Source organism: Phyllostomus hastatus, unplaced genomic scaffold (assembly GCF_019186645.2).
Source record: "Phyllostomus hastatus isolate PE091 unplaced genomic scaffold, TTU_PhHast_1.1 phas_contig_113, whole genome shotgun sequence".
NCBI classification, from domain to species: domain Eukaryota; kingdom Metazoa; phylum Chordata; class Mammalia; order Chiroptera; family Phyllostomidae; genus Phyllostomus; species Phyllostomus hastatus.
Window position 1 is genome coordinate 2,064,391 of NW_025333530.1, and position 8,816 is coordinate 2,073,206.

The 8,816-nt window shown below is 33.9% G+C and overlaps 1 pseudogene; it reads right to left on the minus strand.

Annotated features, from left to right (window-relative positions):
• Positions 1–6,495: 6,495 nt before the first annotated feature.
• Positions 6,496–7,706, minus strand: LOC123817473 (annotated as a pseudogene).
• Positions 7,707–8,816: the final 1,110 nt, after the last annotated feature.

The following is an 8,816-nucleotide window of genomic DNA, read 5'->3' on the forward strand; positions in this document are numbered from 1 at the left end:
AAAGGAGATGCAGAGTAGTGTGATATTTGGAGGCTAAGATTACAGCAACAGGGCTACTAGACCTTGGATGATGACTCAGAAGCAGCGACAATAGTTGAAAATAGAAGCAGTTAGCTTAAATAAAAAGGTGTGAAGTAAATAGAAATAAGAAAGTGTAACACTGTATATAATATTTTATACTCTTTAATACATTTTATTATTGGATTTTAGTTGTATATTTGAATTGTATAATTCATTTTATTTTTATATTTTTTATTGTATTTTTAATGTCATTTTAAAACTGAGACACTCACCTCTGTACAGAGATGCCTAATAAATAAATACTTATTGCTTGAACAATCACGTAATTTTAAAAAAAGCACAATTGATGTGTTTGCATTTTGTTCTTCCCTTTTGACTACATTAGCCAGACCAACTGTTGCCTTTTGTACTGGGCAAGGTCCAGTCAGGAAACAAAAAAGACATTAAGCATTTCCAACAGAGGGAGGGATTTGATACAGGGAATTAGTTACACAGGCTTTATTTAGAAGACTGAAAGGGAAAGAGGAAACCTGAGGTAAGGCAGAGAAAATAACTGCAGGAAAAGAGATAAGCTGGAATTTCTCAAACCTAGATGCTCAGCTCTATGAGGAAGGGACATCACTGGCTCTTGCAGACACCTCTGATGGTGAGCTGAGTGCCCAGGGAAGCTGAAGGCTGGAACCAGCTGGCGGGAAAAAGACAAACCTAGTCCCTCCTCTCTGCTTCCTCTATCCAGTCCCACTCTCATGTTTCCCATTAGCAGAAATCAATAGGAAAGTCTGAAATATAAAAGACAAAGGATGAGTTTAGAGCTGAAAAACAGAATGTAAAATCTTTACAACTATTGTTTAAAGGGAAAACAACTGCCTCAAAACAGACCAGCAATAAATTACACATAAAACACCTGCTACCTATGGGCTTACTGTTATTACTGGTTGGGTTTTTTTTTTTTTTGTGGATGAATTTTTCCAACATTTATTGAGTTCAGTTGCCTGTGCCATCAGAATCCCCAGTATTAATTCTTTAAGTCACACTGACTCTCTTCCCAGGTAACATAGCTCTTTCTGCAGAGACAGTGGTCTTTTTCTTTATAAATGCTACCATCTTCCCATAGCCACAACATGAAAGTTTTGTCCATTCTTGTGGGAAGGGTCACTTTGATTACAGTGCCCTTAGAAAAAGATTCCCCTTCTCTTTTGGTTATCCATAGACAGATAACCCTCCTCCCCAAATTGTTGCACTGCCAATGCTTCCTTTCTCTATTGATTTTCCAGCCATGGTAGGCCAATAGCATCCCCTGCTGCCTCTCTGGATCCAGCCCATTCACATGGGTATTACATATGACTTCTCTAGTGGCCCCCTAGGATTGGAAGAAGTGTTCAGCTGAACAAATGGGTTTCATAAAACTTGAGATTAATTTCCTTTTATAATCTCTAAATTATTTTATATTATTAATCTGGGGCTTTCCAAATACTATTATGTCTTGCAAAAGTATACTAAGACATTTTTCTAAGGAAAAGATTGCCTTGTCAAAGTAAGCCCACATTTGGCTATTGTGCAGCTTTATGCTACTAAAAATGGACAAGCACAGATAAAAGCCTCAGAAGATCTGCAATCCCCTTTTTACCTGATATGTAATTTCATCCTGTACAGAGTAACTCTGAGACTTGTATTAGTATGCTAATTCCTTGGTAAAATGGTGCATTGGTCCTAATCAATGCATAAATTGATTAACTGGCTAACAATAAAGATCTAGTACTTTCAGATCTTAGAATATCTTTGTGCTAAACTGTCTGGAAAGGAATACTTTCCTTCCCAAGTCTATCTCTGATCCCTAGAATTGAAAACCAATGGTTTGAAATGTTGGCATAGCATCAAAATCATCCCAGACCTACTAAATGGAATATATGAGTGTTGGTCCAAGTATATGTGTAAAGTGCTAGGGACTGTTTTGATGTATAGTCAGAACTGAGAACTGCAGATTTCTTTCTCATGGGAAAGCATAAGCATTATTGAACTTGTATTGGCTGCTTTGTATAGTTGATGTCAAAGAACCAATTCAGTAAACATTAGCCAGAGGATCAAAACACCATTTAGCCAGTTTTAAGTACCAAAGACTATTTTCTTTATTGGCTTGTTTGTTTTTCCTTCTGGTGCTGCTATTTGCTTTCACTCTCTCAGGTGGTTGAGAATTAAGTCATGTTGTAATATGTATTCCATTTGATTCTATTATGTGTGTGAAAGCTTCCCTCAGGTGGGTAGGGTGAATGATAAATTCTATTCAGATAGCAGCTCTGGGCTCTCTGATATAAACTAATTTAGACTGCATTACTCTCTGGGTGGCTGATGACTGCACTTACAGAGTTCTGTAAAAGCTCAAAGCTTAAGTGTGTATGGAGCCCTGAAATCCCCAAAGGAAAAGCTATTTTTATTCTGGGAGACTGTATTGGATGTAGATGTGGTAAGGACCTGCTTGTTGTCCAAAAAAATGAAGGACAGACAGCCACGTTAATGAGTTGAAGACACTGGTGTGCTATGAATATAGTCACTTTACTAAGAAATATAAGCAAGTACCTGAGAAAATGACAGAAAGTATGTAACAGTAGGAATAAGGAGTAGATTCTGGGAGAAAGGGGAACTTTCTCCCAGCTGCCAAAGCTGTGATTAGTGATTATCAACTACAAACTACTAGGCCAAATTGCTAGCAAGTATTCAATATTTTATATTCCACTTAGGAATGTAAAGATGGTTAGTATAAGTAAATCAACACATATGATACTCTATATCAATAGGTGAAACCATGTTTGTAAGATTTAATAGCTGTTGAAAGACATTTGCTAAAAGTAAATTAGTAATTTAAAAATCTAAAATAATAATAAAATGAATATTTCATAATATAATAAAGAACATTTAAATTATATCAACCAGTACTTACAAAGATATAATGAAACATATACTTCATTCATTGTTTGTGACAAGGTAAATGGGTTCAACAGCTTTGGAAAACAATTGAATATATATATTTCATGAGATATCATTGTTTACCTTGATTTGTTAATCTAGATATGTCATTCTTCTTTCCAAAAAAAGCCAAAATGAAATAAAAGTGCTAAGCACAGAGATAAAAGCTTGAGAATAACTTATTGTAATAATGAAAGATTAGAAGAAACCTAAATCAGTGATACATAAATATGTGAATGTTCGTGCCTTAAGATAAGATAAAATTTGAGCATGCATCTCCAGTACATACCTAGTTACTTATGTATAAATTATATGCTGGTATTTGTACTGTTAACATTTTTAATATAGCATGTAGGAATACATAAAAAAACTGAAATTAGGTGAATTAACAATGTTATTATCAATACTATTTTATTTTTGTAAGAGTATTGTGGTTAAATATACCTTATAATTTTGAAAATATTTGTTTGGCATTTATTTTTCAGCATTTCCATGGTCTACTTTTAATATTGCTATTTTTGATATATATATTTTTAAAAAGTCAGGTTTATTGAGGCAAAATTTGCATACAGTAAAATTTACTTTCTTTAAGACTACAGTTTGAGTTTTTAAAAATGTCTATAGTTCTATAACTACTACTATAATAAACACATAGAACATTTCCCTAATTTCATGAATGACCCCTTCTAACCCTGAGCCTTTTTGCAGCCAATCCTGTGCCCCTATTCCTTGCCCCTAGCATTCACTGTTCCAATTTTTTCCCAATAGTTTTTCCTTTTCCAGACTCATATGAATTATACCATTTTTGTGTCTTCATTCTTTTACTTAGCCTTTTGTGTCTGGTTATTTACAAAAATACACAATTCTTATCCAAGTTGTTGAATGTATCAGTGGTTTATTCCTTTTTAAATATGAGTATTGTCCCATGTATGGATACACAACAATTTATTTATTCATCCCCCAATGGATGAATATTTTGGCTGTTTTAATTTTGGGCTATTATGAATAAAACTACTATAAGCATTTAGGTACAATCTCTGTGTGAACACATGTTTTAATTTCTCTTGGGTAAATACCTAGGAGTGATACCACTGGCTCATACAATAAGTGCATGATTTTTAAAATGGAGGTGCCATTTTGTATTCCCACCAGCAATAAATAGAGTATTAGTCTTCCACATCCTCACTAGCACTTTGAATGTCACATTTTTTTCTTTTTAAAATATTTTTCCATTCTGGTAGGTATGTGTTATGGACTGAATTCTATGCTCTCCTCCCATTCATATGTTGAAGTCTTAACTCTTAATACCTTAGAATGTGCCTGTAGTTAGAGCCAGGGCCTTCAAAGAGGTCAGATAGTAGGCCCTACTCCAATATGCTTCTTGTCCTCAGAAGAAGAGCCTAAAATACAGACATGCAAAGAGAGAAGACCATGTGAAGACATAGGGAGAAGATAACTATCAATACATCAAGGAGAAAAGCCTCAGATCTCAGACTGCTAGCCTTCAGAATCATGAGACAATAAGTTCTGTTGTTTATGTCACTGTAAGAAAACAAAATTTGCCACCCCCAAATTTGTGTCTCTGGCATGAAGATTATTTTTAAAAAAACAAAGTATTTGGGAAGAACTTTTGACTTATCCCCCTAAATGCCTAAAAGAATGTAGATGGAGGGCCTGTTCCAGGAACTAGAGCTATCGCCAGAGATATGTATGAAGGATATGGGCTAAGTGTGTTGGAGGAAACTTGGCAGGGCCTAGAGATCAGAGTCAATTCTGTGTCCCATTGTCTCTGCCCAGAGACATTTGTTTAGCAAACATTTACTTTTCTGTGTGAATTGCTTTCTCCCCTTTGAAAGTGGTTTGAAGTTCCAAACCACTAACTGCTTCTCCTCAGCTCAGGTTGGCATATCTACCTCAACTCCCTATATTGGAACTGTTGTACATATATAAGCAATTAAATTTGGTTGTTTTTCTCCTGTTAATCTGTTTATTGTCAATTTAATTCTTAGAACAGACATAAGAACCTCTAAGGGCAGAGAAAAATTTCTTTCTCTCCAACACCACTTATTCTGTGGTACTTTGTTGTTAGCCCTAACATAGTGTGTAAAAGTACATTGTTGGAGTTTATTTAATGACTAATATTACTCAGCATATATGATTTTGTGTCCTTTGAATCCATATTTTTCACTGATAATGTATCTGTTAAAATCTTTTGCCCATTTATTTTATGACTGATTTTTGTGCTCTTTATGTATTCTGACTACAAGTCTTTTATTAGATATGTAATTTACAAATGTTTACTCCTAGTTTGTGGCCTGTCTTTTGATTTCCTAAATAGTGTATTTTGAAAAGTAGAGGTATAGTTTTAAGTCAAAATTATTGTACATTTTTTATTTATCATTCTTGATTTTTATTGTTGTTTTGATATTTTTTACAACTTTAATTGAAGTAAGATAAACTGTGCACATTTAAGGCATACATTTAATCATTTATGACATATGTATACAACCTGGACACCATCTCCACAGTCAAGATAATAAACATTTCTATCTCTCCCTTCAAAAAAAACTTTCTTTTTGCCCCTTTGCAAACTTTCCTTCCTTCCATTCTATCTCCAGATAACCAAAGGCCTGCTTTCTGTCTCTATAAATTATTTGAATATCTAATTTATAGTTTTAAAAACCAATTTATAGTTTTTCTATAAATTAAAATACAGAGTATCTAGCCTTTTTAATTTTTTTTTGCATGGCTCCTTTACTCAGATCAGTGACTTTGAGATTTATCCATGTTGATGCATATATGAATAATTCATTGCTTTTATTCCACTCATTACCATAAATTGTTAATCCATTCATGTGTTGATTGACATTTGGTTTAATGCTTGTCATACTAGAAAAAGTTATTTCACCAAGATAACTTGATTGAAACGGGATGTAATATTTACCTCATTTGCTGAATCACTCTACCAGTTTTCCAAGCTGTCCACCAAATAGATAATTGGTTTTGTTGAAATTTCAATTTGCCCTCCTGTCATTACAGTCTGTTGACATTACACAAAATTAGAATTCATTAAATAATTATATTTGTAATAAGTGTGTTAAATCCACTGAAACTTTTTATTAAAGAAAGATAGGTTTTACTGAAAGATTTTAAAGCAGATTTAAAAAGTCTGTTTCTAAGAGTTTCGAACATAGATAAGAGAGCTTGTATAGGTAATACATTGTTTTAGGCATTAAAATCACTTAATGATGAAAACATTTCCAAACATCCTTTTAAAAATGTTCTCCTCATTGTACAAAATTCTCTAGAATAGAAGGCACTTTTTATTTACTGGTAAAATGTCACCTCCAAGTGTTTGTTTTTCTGAAAATATTTGTTAGGTAGCATTTTATATGCCTTAATCTTCATTCCAGAAATTTCAAAAAATAAACTTTTTTTTCAGATTTCACCTTATAATGTTTTACCATGGTTTGGATATTTTCCCCAAAAGAACAAAATTTATAGCATGAACTTTTAGGTATCAGAAACACTCAGAAGGCTGTTCTCCACTCTGCCCAAGTTTTGTTTGCAGGCATGAAGCATGGCATGTAGTTATCACCTGCTGTTTCCAAAGGTCTGGTGTGTGCTATGACTGACAGCTACTTTTCTCTGGGTCTCATTGTTGCAGTAGACCATTTTTGTTTTCACTGAACCAGTAACAATTGCTTCAACATCATCAACTCCAATCTAAAGTTTCAGCAGCATTACATCAAGGGAATTTTTTTATTTTCCACTGTCATTTCCATAAAAGTAAGTACTGTCATTTTTAGCCATATTCTCTTCAGGTAATAGTCAAATGACTCTATTAACTTTTTATTTTTCCGAGAAAATGACACATAATGCAAATTTATGTGCACACATGTAATGCACTCACAAAAATGGTTAAAAGATCATGAATCAGCTCGTTTTCCAAAAACTTGACAGGTTTTCATGTAAGATTGTAAAAAAGAAATGTGTTTGGGTCTTTTAATGCTCATATACTACACCTGTGGGCATCAACTCGCATCAGGGAAGCACTGTTCTGCCTGTAAGTTCCTAGCAATTTGACCCTGACTTTTCAAGTGGCATCACTTTTCTTACAATCTTCATGAGCCTCATAAAGTAACCTTAAAAGGGTATGTTTTTTCCAGTGTTGATGTTCCAGGAAGAAATCCATTTTTTAGCTTGACCCAGCTCAGTTGGAATACATTGGATGGCCCCACAAGACGCTGCCACTTTAATGAGGCTGCAATATACTATGTATTTTACAGGAGTATTCTTATCCATCCAATGGAAAAGGTTGCTTAGAAACTGCAGTCTCAGGGATGGACGGTTCACCTTCCTGAAATTTGAACAGCTTTTCACAGAGGTTTTCAGTCAGAACTTCTTGCTTATCTAGTTCTAGGGTCAATAGGAGGGATACCACACTATTCATCGCACTTTCAACATCTTTATCATCTTCCTTCAGACGTACCTCACAGACTTCAATAATGTGAGCTAAATCTACATGAAGTTCACCTTCTGAGTTCTCTTCTGAAATTTCAGCTCTTACATTTCAGAAAAACTCAAAGCTCAACCTCCTGATCTTCCTCGCGGATGTCGATGATATCATGGCCACGGTGGGAGTGGCAGATGCTCTGTTCCCAAACTACACAACTGGAAAAGGGAGCTCTTGTGCTCCCTGGCTTTACAGAGCTTTGTAGCATTTGACACAAAATGTCCAGAAAAATCTCTTTATATTACAAAAGGTTTTTTAAAGATTTTTTCTTATTTATTTATCATCATATATGCTCTATGATAATTTGAAGACATTTTGAAGAACATAAAATTAACCACACTAACATTAGTAATTCCTGTAGCACTTTATGAATGTATGATTTCAACTTGTGTGCTGAAAAGATTAAGTAATGATACAATAAATTAATTTCAAATATTATTTTACCCCTACAATTTTATCTACAATAATTTTTTAATAAAATTTATCTAGATTGGTTTAAGCACAAGTTATTACACTTAAACAGTTTTTCTGTAATGTATGTTTTAATTTAATAATATATCTTCTTCTGTGTAGCTTTCCCTTAATGGATCAGAAGAAGCTACTGCATTCTTAAAACAGAATCTAGCAAATATCATAAGCTGAGGCATTATTTTTAACTTTCAGCCAACTCCAGAGCAAACCAATTATACTATGTAAATGTTCTAAGACTCATTTGTTCAAATCTTTAGCAGAATTCTCTATGAATCTTCCAACACTAATTAACAACAAAAAATGTTTCTTTATGTTATATTGTACTTATTTCAGTCATTTTATGAAACCATGACATGACAGGAAAACGATATACTTCCCCAATGGTATGTAAATTATATTTTTGTTAAGTAAGATACCCAAAACATGGTTCTAAAATTTGTTTTTAAATTTAGTGTAATTTTTTTTGTAAATACTGAACTGAACTTTACATGACCATAAGCAATGATGGGGAAACAATATATATTTTTCTTTTTTTTTCTTTTTAAAAAGTCATTGTTCAAGTACAGTTTTCTGCCTTTTACTCCCATTCCAGCCCGCCCACCCATCCTGCCCCACTTCCCTCCCATTACCACCCTCCCTCTAGTTTTTGTCCATGTGTCCTTTAAATTTGTTCCTATAAACCCTTCACATTCTCCCCTGAAATTCCCTCTTCTCTCCCCTCTGGTCACTGTCAGCCTGTCCGCTATTTCAGTGTCTTTCATGATATTTGGCTTGTTTCTTTGTTTTGTTGTTTAGGTTCCTGTTAAAGGTGAGATCATATAGTATTTGTCTTTCACTGCCTGGCTTG